This window comes from Vombatus ursinus, unplaced genomic scaffold (genome assembly GCF_900497805.2).
Source record: "Vombatus ursinus unplaced genomic scaffold, bare-nosed wombat genome assembly UNPS02014813.1, whole genome shotgun sequence".
NCBI classification, from domain to species: Eukaryota; Metazoa; Chordata; class Mammalia; order Diprotodontia; family Vombatidae; genus Vombatus; species Vombatus ursinus.
This window is the reverse complement of record NW_020954591.1, coordinates 3096902-3110042: the sequence shown is the minus strand read 5'-3', so window position 1 is coordinate 3110042 and position 13141 is coordinate 3096902. Positions and strand designations below refer to the sequence as shown.

The following is a 13141-nucleotide window of genomic DNA, read 5'->3' as shown; positions in this document are numbered from 1 at the left end:
AGTGTTGCAATACAGTTTGAGATGTGTTACTGCTAAACTCCCTTAATCACCCCTCCCTTTTAAAAATGTATTCTCTTGATGTTCATGATCTTTTTAGTTCATCCTGCTGAATTTTTTTACTTTTTTTTAACATTCATTTTTACAATTTTGAGTTCCAAATTCTCTCCCATCCACAAACCATTTCACACCCATTCCTAAAGCAAACAATATGATATCCATTATACATGTGAAGTCATACAAAACATTGCTATGTCGCAAAAAAAGAAAGCAAGAAAAATAAAGTGAAAAAAATTGGCTTCATTCTGCATTCAGAGTTCATCAGTTCTCTCTTTGGAGATGGATAACTTTTTCATTATGAGTTCTTTGGCGTGGTCATGGATAATTGTATTGATCAGAGTAGCTAAGTCTTTCACAATTGGTCATTGTTACAATATTGCTGTTACTGTGTACAATATTCTCTTGGTTCTACTCACTTTACTTTGCATCAGTTCATATACATCTTCCTGGGTTTTTTCTGAAACCATCCTGCTCATCATTTCTTATAGCACAATAGTATTTCATCACACTCATATACCACAACTTGTTCAGCCATTCCCCTCAGTTTCTATATATTTGAGAAATCAAGCCTTTATCAGAGAAACTTGTTATAAATCTCTCCTCCCCCTCCTCCATCCCATTTCCTGCTTTCCTTCTAATTTTGGCTGCTTTGGTTTTGTTTTTGCAACAACTTTTAAATTTCATGTAGTCAGAATTATTCTTTGTACTTCCTGTGATTCTCTCTGTCATTGTTTGGTCATAAATTCTTATGATAAAACCCTTTATATCCTTCAACTTTGCTAAAGTTATTGTTTCGACTAGTTTTTTAGTTGGTTCTCTAAGTATACTATAATATCATCTGCAAAGAGTTGTGGTTTTGTTTCCTCATTGTCTATTCCTGTTCCTTCGATTTCTTTTTCTTGTCTTATTGTTAAAGCTAGCATTTCTAGTGCAATGCTAAATACTGATGATGATAACAAACATCTTTGCTTCACTCCTGATTTTAATGAAACGGGCTCTAACTGAATACCATTATAAATAATGATTGTTCTTGGATTTAGATATCTACTACCTATCATTTTAAGAAAAGTTCTATTTATTCCTATGCTTTCTAGTGGTTTTTTTTTGTTTGTTTGTTTTTACTTAGGGGTTAAGTGACTTGCCCAGGGTCACACAGCTAGTAAGTGTCAAGTGTCTGGTCTGAGGTCAAATTTGAACTCAGGTCCTCCTGACTTCAGGGCCAGTGCTCTATGCACTGAGCCACCTAGCTGCCCCCTAGTGTTTTTAAAAGGAGTGTTGTATTTTGTAAAAAAAAAAAAAATTTCTGCATCTATTGATATAATCACATGATTTTTGTTCTTTTTGCTATTGATATGGTCAGTTATGCTTATTGTTTTCCTAATATTGAACCAGCCCTACCTTCCTGGTATAAATCCCAATTAATCTTAGTATATAATCTTTGTGATATACAGGCATATGTTGGATATATTGTAGGTTTGGTTTCAGACCACCACAATAAAGTTCATATTGCACTAAAGTGAGTCACATAAGTTTTTTGGTTTCCCAGTGAATATAAAAATTGTTTACAATATACTGTAGTCTACTAAGTATGCAAGAGTATTATGTCTAAAAAATGTACATACTTTAGTTAAAAATACTTTATTGCTAAAAAAAGAAATGCCAACCATCATCTGAGCCTTTAGTAATCTTTTTGCTTGTGGAGGGTATTGCCTTAAAGTTGTTGACTGCTGATTGATTGGGGTGGTGGTTTCTGAAGGTTGGGGTGGCTGTGGCAATTTCTTAAAATAAGACAATGAAGTTTGCTGCATCAATTTACTCTTCCGTTCGCTTGAACACTTAAAGGCTACCCTACTGGCCTAATTTTAATGTTGTATCTCAGGAAATAGAAAGACCAGAGAAGAAGGAGAGAGATAGGGAATGTCCACTTGGTAGAGCAGTCAGAACACACACATTTATTAAGTTTACCATCTTTTATGGGTGTCGTTTGTGGTTTCCCAAAATAATTACTATAGAAACTTTAAAGATCATTGATCATAGATCACTATAACTAATAATAATAAATTTAAAAATATTGTGACACAGAGACACAATGTGAGCACATACTGTTGGAAAAATGATGCTGATAGACTTGTTCAATGCAGAGTTACTGCAAACCTTCAATTTATTTAAAAAAAAAAGCAATATCTGAGAAGCGCAACAAAGTGAAGCAAAATAAAGTAAGGTATGCTTGTATTGCTATAATATTCTTGCTAGTATTTTATTTAAAATTTTTGCACTGATATTCATTAAGGCAATGAGTCTATAGTTTTCTTTCTGTTTTTGCTCTCCCTGGTGTAGGTACCAAAACTATATTTTTGTCATAAAATATTTTATAGGACTTGTTTCCCTATTTTCTCAAATAGTTTATACAGTATTTGAGATTGTTTCTTAAATGTTTGGTAGAATTCACTTATGAATCCATCTGATCCTATGGATTTTTTCTTAGGGAGTTCATTTATGGCTGTTCAATTTCTTTTTCTAAGACAGTATTGTTTAAGTATTCTATTTCCTCTTCTGTTAATCTGGGTGGTTTGTATTTTGTAAATATTCCTCCATTTCTCTCATATTGCAATTTTTATTAGAATATAATTAGGTAAAATAGCTCCTAATTGCCTTAATTTCATCTTTGCTGATGGTGTATTCACCCCTTTCATTTTTGATACCGGTAATTAAGGTTTTTTCATGGTTAATCTACTTTATTTTTTTTTCATAAAACCAGCTCCTAGTTTAATTTATTAAATCAACTTTTTTTACTTTAAATTTTATTAATCTGTCCTTTGATTTTCAAGATTTCCATTTTGGTGTCTAATTTGGGATTTTTAATTTGTTTTTTTCTAGTTTTTTATTTAATTGCATGCCCACTTCATTGATCTGCTCTTCTTGTTTTTATTGATGTAAGCATTCAGAGATATAAATTTTCCCTTAAGTATTGCTTTGGCTGGATCCCACAAATTTTGGTAGGATGTCTCATTATAGTAAAAATCTTTAATGAAATTGTTGTTTCTATGATTTGTTCTTTGACCCACTCATTCTTTAGGGTTAGATTAGTTTCTAATTAATTTTTAATCTATACATTATGATCTGAAAAGGGCGCATTTAACATTTTTGTTTTCTGCATTTGATTGCGATGTTTTGTATGCCCTAAAATATAGTCAGTTTTTGTGAAGGTGCCATGTATAGCTCAGAAAAAGGTATACTCCTTTTTATTCCCATTCATTTTTCTCCAGAGATCTATCATATCCAACTTCTCTAAAATTCTATTCATCTCTTCATTTTCTTTCTCATTAATCTTACAGTTAGATTATCTAACTCTGAGAGGGGAAAGTTGAGGTCCCCTACTAATGTTAATTTCCTCCTGTAACTCATTTAACTTTTCCTTTAAGAATTTGGATGCTTTGCTATTTGGTGCATATATGTTTCATATTGATGTTACTTCATTGTCGATGGTACCTTACTTTCTTTGCTTATTTCTTTTAATTAGGTCTATTTTTGCTTTTGCTTTGTCTAAGATTATGATTGCCACCCCTGCTTTTTTTTAACATCAGTTGAAGCATAATAGAAGCTGTTCTAGCCCCTTATTTTATTTTATTTTTATTAATTTGTTTTTAGTTTTCAACAATCACTTCCATAAGTTTTTGAGTTTTCAATTTTTCCCCCTTCCCTCCCCACCTCCCTCCCCAAGATGGTGTGCAATCTGATATAGCCTGTATATATACATTCCTAATAAACATATTTTCACATTAGTCATGTGGTAAGGAAGAATTAGAACCAATAGGAGGGACCACTAGAAAAAGGAAACAAAACAAAGCAGAAGAAAAAAAAAAGAGCAAATAGTATGCTTCAATCTGCATCCAAACTCCATAGTTCTTTTTCTGGATGTGGATAACATTTTCTATCATGAGACTTTTGGAGATGTTTTAGATCCTTGTATTGCTGAGAAGAGCTAAGTCTATCAAAGTTAGTCATCACACAACATGGCTGTTACTATGTACAATGTTCTCCTGGTTCTGTTCACTTCACTCAGCATCAGTCCATATAAGTCTTTCTAGGTTTTTCTGAAGTCTGCTTGCTCATCATTTCTTTTAGCATAATAATATTCCATTACATTCATATACCACAACTTGTTCAGCCATTCCCCAATTGATGGGCATCCCCTCAATTTCCAATTCTTTACTACCACAGAAAGAGCTGCTATGAATATTTTTGTACATGTGGGTCCTTTTCCCATTGTTATGATCTCTTTGGGACACAGCCCTAGAAATGCTATTGCTGAGTCAAAGGGTGTGCACATTTTTATAGCCTTTTGGCCATAGTTCCAAATTGCTCTCCAAAATGGTTGGATCAGTTCACAACTCCAGCAACAATGCATTAATGTTCCAATTTTCCCACATCTTCTCTAACATTTATCATTTTCCTGTTTTATCATGTTGGCCAATCTGATAGATGTAATGTGGTACCTCAGAGTTGTTTTGATTTGCATTTCTCTAATCAATAGTGATTTAGAGCATCTTTTCATGTGACTATAGATAGCTTTAATTTCTTCATCTAAAAACTGCCTGTTCATATCCTTTGACCATTTATCAATTGGGAAATGACTTGTATTCTTATAAATTTGACTTAATTCTCTATATATTTTAGAAATAGGCCCTTATCAGAGACACTGGTTGTAAAAAATTCTTTCCCAGTTTTCTGCCTAGCCCCTAATTTTAACCCTGTTTGTGTCTTTCTGTTTCAAGTGTATTTGTTATAAATAACATATTGCTGGATTCTCATTTCTAATCCTTTCTGCTATCTTTTTCTGTTTTATGGGTGAATTCATCCCATTAACATTCACAACTATGATTACTATGTATTTAATTTCATCATATTTTCTTCTTTTAATTGTTCTTTTTTTACCCTGTCCCTCCTCAAAAGTTTATTTTGCTTCTCACCACATATATAGAGAGAGGGCATAGAGTGAGAGAGAGGATTGTACTGGGAGAAGGAGAAAGGGAGAGGTAGAATGGGGTAATTATCTCACATAAAGAGGCAAGAAAGAGTTTTTACAGTGAAGGGGAAGAGTGGGGAGGTGAGAGGGAATGATTGAATCTTACTCTCATCAGACTTGGCTTAAGGAGGAAATAACATACACACTAAATTGGGTATGGAAATCTGACTTACCCTACAGGAAAATAGGGAGAAAAGGGATGGGGGGAATGATAGAAGAGAGGGCAGATTGGGAGAGGGGGTAATCAGAAGCAAACACTTTTGAGGAGGGACAGGGTCAAAGGAGAGAATAGAATAAATGGGGGGTGGCATAGGATGGAGGGAAATAGAGTTAGTCTATCACAACATGTCTATTATGGAAGTGTTTTATATGACTACACATGTATAACCTGTATCGAATTGCTTGCCTTCTCAATAAGGGGGCCTCCTCAATAAGGGAGGGAGGAAGGAGAGAATTTGGAACTCAGAATTTTAAAAACAAATGTTAAAAATTATTTTTACATGTAACTGGGAAATAAGATATACAGGCAATAGAAATGTATCCTGCCCTACAGGAAAATAGAAGAGGAAGGGGAAAAGAGAAGAGGTGTATGTGATAGGTTAAAGAGGGATACAGAAGGGTGTTTAGCTTAATGGGAATGGGAGGATAAGGGAGGGATCCTTGGGAGGATAAGGGAGGGATCTTTAGAGGTGAGGGCAAGGGAATAGGTCAAATGGATGTACAAAAGGGTGTTTAGATTTAGGGGAATGAGAGTGAGGGAATCCTAATAAAGCTGCCTCTAATTCTAACTTCCTTATGGGCCCCACTGAAAGCAAGCTTATCCTGATTTGACCACATAATCTTGTTCTAACAACATCACAGGTCCCCAAACTATAAACCACTGCCCCCAGACTCAATATAGCTACTGCCTCTAGCTAGCCACTGTCCCTAGCTAGCCATTGTCCCCAGACTCAATCCTCTAGCTAGCCCCTGCCCCCCAGATCCAATTCATGTATTTCCCACACAAACAAGTGTGTCCATGTACTCAACCACAACCACATCATTCATCTTGACCAGACAGGACCATAATAGCTAGCCAATCAGAAGGCAGCACCACCAGGATGTGGAGCAGGATGCTTGACCACCAAACCATAGAAGGGGCCTACCCTAAGATAGCGCCTGTACAATAGTACTAAAGAACTGACCTAGAGTGAACTTATGATGTAGAGAGGCTTATTATTATATCATTATCATACATACATACCCTGCCCCTCCCGTGGCCCCCCCTCCCGCCATGGGTTATTCTGTATGCATTGTGGGTAACTGCATGCACAGTTCCACTGAGGCTGGGACCCCTCCCCCATTACCTAATCCCTTAATAAACTCTTCCTGCCTTTTTAATATTAATCATATTCCTATATTCTATGTAAATTTTGATTTGTAATCAGCATCATGTACTCTGGAAAACTGTCTGTCTTGCCTTACTGAAGTTGGTAATTCCTCTAAGGAACTTAGCCGCTCACCAGAGTGTGAAACCTTGAAACCATAATAAATCTTTCTAACTGGCTTGGAGTTGACCTGAGTCTTTGAAATTCTTTAGAGACATCCTGCCAAAACTCAACCTGTACCTCATTAGGAGAATAAGGGAGAGATTGTTGGAGGGGAAGTAGGTTAAGTAATAGAAAGGGGAAAGGTAGTGGGTAGAAGTAAAGTAGAGGAGTCAAGAGGGATAGGAAATAAAGAGATGAGTACAAACATAAAAACAAAGATTAGGAGTAGAATCTCTTAGGGAAAGTATATGTTTATGTATGTATATATGTATATGTGTATGTGTATATCAATATCTATATATAAATATATTCACACTTAATTGTAGCTGGGGGGGGGGGGGAAGAAGGGGGAAAAAACCAAAGAAAAAAAGTGTACATTAGAGAAGAAAAGACAGCCTAGAAGGAAGCAAAGAAAAGATGGACAGCTTTCAACACAACCCATAGTATTTAATATATAGGCTTTCTTGAAATAGAAATTTATTGCTATTTATTTTGAATCCTCTCTTACATTCTGCTGTGCACATGATATTTTTTCTTTTCTTATTTTATATTTAAGTTTTAATATTTAAGTTTATAATATGTTTCTTTTATTATGTATTTAGGTTTTAGTATTCAAGTCTAAAATAAAAAGATTTTTAAAAAAGAATGAATGACAGTCAGTTGAGTAATAGATAAAAAGTGGCCTCTAAGAGACTTTTGGGTTCTCCTCTGGAAAAAAAAAAGAATTTAGATACGATGTGATTTGGTGCATATGTATTTAGTATTGAAATGTTTAATTCTGAAAATCAAATAAGTAGATATAATAAAAAATTAATGGCTAAAATTTCAAATGTATAGTTTAATTTTTCTGATCCTTTGTGATCATTAAACAATGACATAGTCAGATACTCAAATGTATCTGTGATCTCATTGATTTGGTAATTCACTCCAATAATGTACATCACAATCCAGTTAGGTCTACAAATCTTGTATAATTAGGATCCGTATCCTTCCAAAAATTGGCCACAGGGGATCCACCCAATGTACTCAAAGCTTTTCTTGCTTTCCCTCAACATCACAAGAGTATCTCTTTGGCCATTCACCTATCATCCTTTGATGTTGTCATGTGACTAGCCCATCTTCGCTTTATATCATGTAATTCTTTGATGACATCTTTTACTACTATTTATTGGAGTTTTTCAATAATAATATGTCACAGTATAGTCAAACTCACCATGGAACTTTCTATTGCTTCTGTCTGATGCTCGTATTTAGTTCTAAAGAGATAGCAGTACACCGGATCATGTTGCCATACAGCAACACTGAAAAACTGTCTGTATTAAAAAGATGGACCTTTGCTGTTTTGTGAAGTTTGAGATCAGTAAATGTACTTTGGCATTTTCCTGATGCACTCCATCCCACTTTCCTTTTCAATCCTTGGCCTCTTTCTTGTTCATCTATATTTATGACAGCATGTCTTCCCACCCATATTTCAAGATCAATCAAGATTCCTTGAAAGATATAACAAGAAATAATGTTGAAGTTCCAGCCAAAATGTTACTTGGTGCAAGAAACCTTTCCTGATCTCCTTTAATTCTAGAGCCTACCCTCTGTGGACTATTTCATATAAATATATAAATATATATACACACACATATATGTACATAAACATGCATATATATGCTTATACATATATGCACACACACACATATATATATATACATACATATTTGTACATAGTTGCTTGCATTTTGTCTTGCCCATTAAACTGTAAGCCCCTTGAGATTAAAGACAACTTTTGCCTTTTTTTGTTTCTGCAGTGCTTTGTGTAGTGCCAGGCACTTAGTAGGTGCTTACTTGGCCTGAGTGCCTGGTATATATACAAGGTACTATACTAGATACTATGGAGGTTATAAGAAAGAATAAAACTTGCCCTCTTGTAGCATAAAAAGTAATGGAGAAGAAATTAAATGTGCATAAACAACTATAAAGTTGAAGTGCAATAGGAGAGGCAGAGTAGTTCAAGGGAGAGGGAGATGATTTCTAGTTACTGTGGAGGGAAAAGCCTCAGGGAAGATTTCAGAGACGGGATGGCATTTGGGCTGGGCCAGTGACATAAATGGCTTTGCTGACTATCAAGTTTTCTAGTGAAGTCCCAAAGAATCCTCATGTCTTAGTTTAAAGTTTTATTTAATTATCTTTATTAGTATTTCCTGTTAATCTATACTGAGACTATTAAAATATCTACATTGTTTCCTGGAAAGTACTAAAGCTACATAGCTTTATGGTATTATATATACATATACACATATATACAAAATATTTCAGGGAAAAGAGTTTGAAATACATGAAAATACTTATTTAAATTTGGTACTTTGACTTAGAAATACTTCAATTTTGTGTCAGTTAAAATCTTTTCAGAATTTGTCCTTTCAATAGCTAATACTTTGGCATAAAGCAGTAAATGAACATGCTGTAACTTTATATGGTTCTTCATACAGAAGAATTACATTAACAAACTAAAAGCATAGCTGTTAACTTGAATGAAAACATAAATGACAATATTTTTCAGATTTTTAGGTGACAGCTAGGAATGCACTGAAAAAGAGAATCAAAATTCCCAAAGACCTCTTCAGTCCAGACTCATAGGATCAAATTTAATAGGATGAAATTAAGTGGAGATAAATGTATAATCTTACATGTGGTTAAAAAAATCAATAAGATAAATACAAAAAAGAGATGTGACTAAACATAGCTCATATTAAAAAAAAAAAGACCTCGGTTTTTTAATGGACTTCAAGCTCAATATCAGTTTAGAAGCAGTATTACTTGTAGTTAAAAATAAAACCTACAACGAACTAATGTAGTTTAAGGCTGGATCAATAGAAATATAGTGACTAAAATGGGGGAAATCCAATACTAATGAAGTGATAATCCGATTGTATTGTCACCTGTAGTATTGTATTTAACCTGAGTTCTACATTTTAGCTTCACATTTTAGGAAAGAGATGAACAAACTGCAAGACATTCAGAGGAGGGTAAACCAGAATGCTTAAATGATATGAAACCATGCCATGTAAGAAATGCCTGAAGGAACTGAGGATGTTTTAGCTTGAAGAAAATGTCGTGGAGATTTGGAGGTTTTCTACAAGTACTTGAAGGATCATCATGTGGAACAATGGTTAGACTCTAGGAGCAAAAGGTAAAATTTACAGAGGAAAGTTCAGTTCAATATGAGAAAAAACTTCATCCCAACTAAAGCTATCCAAGAAATGGAATGGGTTGCCTTGACAGGTAACAAGTAGTGCCTCATCATTGGAGGCCCTCAATAAAGATGTCTGGTCACTTATTAGATATGTTTTAGAGAGAATTCTTGCTGATTTATAACATTGACTGGAAGATTGTTGAGATCTTGTTTGGCACTGAGATTCTAAGATAACAAAATTTATGATGTGTACAAGAAGTGCAAGAATTTAAGCATGAACACAACTTTTTTTTAGGGAAGGAGAGAGACAGAGAGAGAAACACCAAGACTGCAAGCACTTCAGTTTGATTTCCATAAATTCCTTTCATCCTTCCTCACTGAGTGATCCATTTATGCATTTACTCAGAATGTAATAAAAATCAGCTTATCTTTATCTGGAGACAAAATTCATCATAAAAGTATATATAGCAAAAAAAAAGAAAAGAAAAGTTTAAAGATAACAGGAAACTCCTGAGGGTAAGTGATACCAGTTCACCAAGTAGTGATGGGGAGGACAGAGGAAATGGCAACGGAGGAGGAATAAGTTCATCGGGTCTTGCTAGTAGTAATAGTCAGGGAAATAGCAAAATTTTGTACAGGCAGACACTTCTCAAATAGGACAAAGAGTTAGACAAAACTTGATTATATTCAGTTTGGGGTAGCAGTACCTTGCAATCAACTGACTCCTGATTCTGGAGTATGTTCCTATCCCCTTAGTCAAAGCCAGCTCACCCTCCTGGCCTTAAAAGTTCCCAAGCTTCCTGGTAGGCCAAACCTACCATGATCCTTTATTTCCCATGTTTTAGCTAGGAAAAATTACACTTCCCATCATCCCCTTAATGATAAGACACTTTATAATAATAGCTGGTATTCACATATTGCTTTAAAGTTTGAAAAATGCTTTATGTTATCTCATTTGATCCTTTTAACTATTCTGGAAGGAATAATAGAGGTATTATCATCCCATTTTACAGATGACAAAACTAAGGTTCTGAGAGGTTTAAATGACTTGATCAGAGTAAACAAAGATAACAAGTGTTAGGCAAAATTTGAACCCAGATCTCTCCTGAATCCAAATTCAGCTATGTATCTACTGCAGCATATTTCCTCTCTAGTGTGTATCAAATGACATTTGATCTATACAACTTTTTCAATTTTGCCTCTTACACCAGGGCTCAGGCATGGCCATTCTTAGTTGATTTTTCCCATTGGGAAATGTGATAACTGAAGCCTTTTTATTCCTCCTCCCTCCCCCCAATTAATGAAGAGTTAAAGCTTGAACACACTGTGTTAGGTTATCATCCACCTTATCCAACAAGGTTGCAGGTTTTTTTTTCTTAAGCTTGTGGGTTTTTAAAAGGATGTTTAGTAGTAAAGTTTTGTGGACTAGCAAACATAATCATAAATCAGGTTGGAAATCACTGACACGTGTCTTAAAATATGTCTCCCAAATTGTTGAACTTAATAATTTCGTCATTTCTTATTATTAGCCAGATAATAATAATATAATATATTATATTATTATTATAATATATTTTTATATATAATAATTATAATATATTATAATAATAATATAACACTAATAATAATAGTGTAAGTTCAGGGAGGTCAAGGATTAACTAGAACTTCCTCTCAAATGTAGTGGAAAATGTGTAGCACTTGAAGATGAGAAAACTGGATTAAAATCTTGCCATCTACAGGCAGATACTTAAATAATTTGTACTACCCATACTTTTATTAAGAACTTTTTAATGCTCTTTTCCTCCTATTACACCTAAGATTTTGTTTTCAGAGCTGAAATTTAATAAAAAAAGTTAGATGAAGAACCTTATTAAATGTCAATTTTATTAGAGACAATTTAGTATAAGTGGGTAGAAAGCTGGCCTTGAATTGAGAAGCCTCTGGTTTCAAGGCCCATCTCTGATCCGTGCTGGATGTGTGATCCTGGGTAAGTTATTTAAGCTCTCAGTACTCTAGGTGACTACGCTGCAAGCAAGGTGCATTGGTAGAGGGAGTTTCCTTAATTTGGAGTTTCCTGTACCTATAAAATCAGAAGTCTAGTTCCTATGCCTAATTTCATGGAAATTAAATCTGTACAACCTAATAGTTTGGTTCAAAGAAGATTTGCCGGGTTTTTTTTTAAATCAATGGCATGCCAGCCAGAATTACTATCTTCTCAACAACCACTGAACTATATAACAAGGAGCTTGAAGAGTTAGAGCCAAGATGACAGAGAAAAGACAGGGACTCATCTGAACTCTCCCAGATTCCCTTCTAAACAATAATACCTCAATGTAAATTCTAGAGTGGAAGAACCCACAAAAGGATGGACTGAAGCAATTTTCCAGCCTGAGACAACTTACAAAAATTGCAGAAAAGGTCTATTGCAACAGGGTAAGAGTGGAGCAAAGTCCAGCACATGCAGTACACTAGCAAACAAGCAGTAGTCCTTGGAGGTGACTGAATCAATAGTGGTAGCATCTACTCTGGGAGCTCTCAGCCCAGAAGGTAAAGGTGTTGGACAATTGTTTAGAAGGATATTACAGGGATTGCTTTTCTGGTACTGGGTGCAGGACTCTGTTGCACTGCCCATTCTCGGATCCAGGTCACAGTTTTAGGGTGAGGAGGGGCACTAGCACACCAAAGCTTGCAGGGGAGTGGGGACCCTGGTCACAGTTCCAGAGCAGAAGAGAGTGCTTGTGGTCACTCATAGACCAGAGCACAGACCAGAAGAGTGGTAAACACACCTCTCCTTAGATCATACCATGTTGGAAGAACTGAAAGCTTACAGACCCCCAAGAACAAGTTCTGAAAATAGTTGCACAAAAAACCTGAAGCTGTGGACAGTGCCCCCTCCACCCTGGGAGCAAAGTAAAACTTCAATATTAAGTTAAAAGTTTAGAAATAGGCTGGAAAAATGAACAAACAGCAAAAAAAAGATCCTGACCATAGGAAGTTGCTATGGTGACAGGGTAGATCAAATCATAAACTCAGAAGGAGACAACAAAGTCAAAGCTGCCACATATCCAAAGCCTAAAAGAAAAATATGAATTGGTCTCAGGCCCAAAAAGAATTCTTGGAACAGCTCAAAAAGAATTTTAAAAATCAAATAAGAACGGTAGAGGAAAAAAATTGGGGAAAAAATAGCAGTGATGCGAGAAATCATGAAAAAAAGACTCAATAACTTGTTAAAGAAGGGACAAAAAAAACTAAAGAAAACAACACTTTGGCAGGACAGAGTCAAGATGGTGGAGTAAAAGCATTGACTTGCTTGAGCTCTCCCCCAAACCTCTCCAAATACCTGTA

General features: G+C 35.1%; 1 protein-coding gene across 1 annotated transcript in view; it reads right to left on the bottom strand.

The window, feature by feature from the left end:
- The window catches only part of CCDC169 (coiled-coil domain containing 169), an 80756-nt gene that overhangs the window by 10319 nt on the left and 57296 nt on the right, over positions 1-13141 (bottom strand). The gene's annotated exons all lie outside the window — the stretch shown is intronic.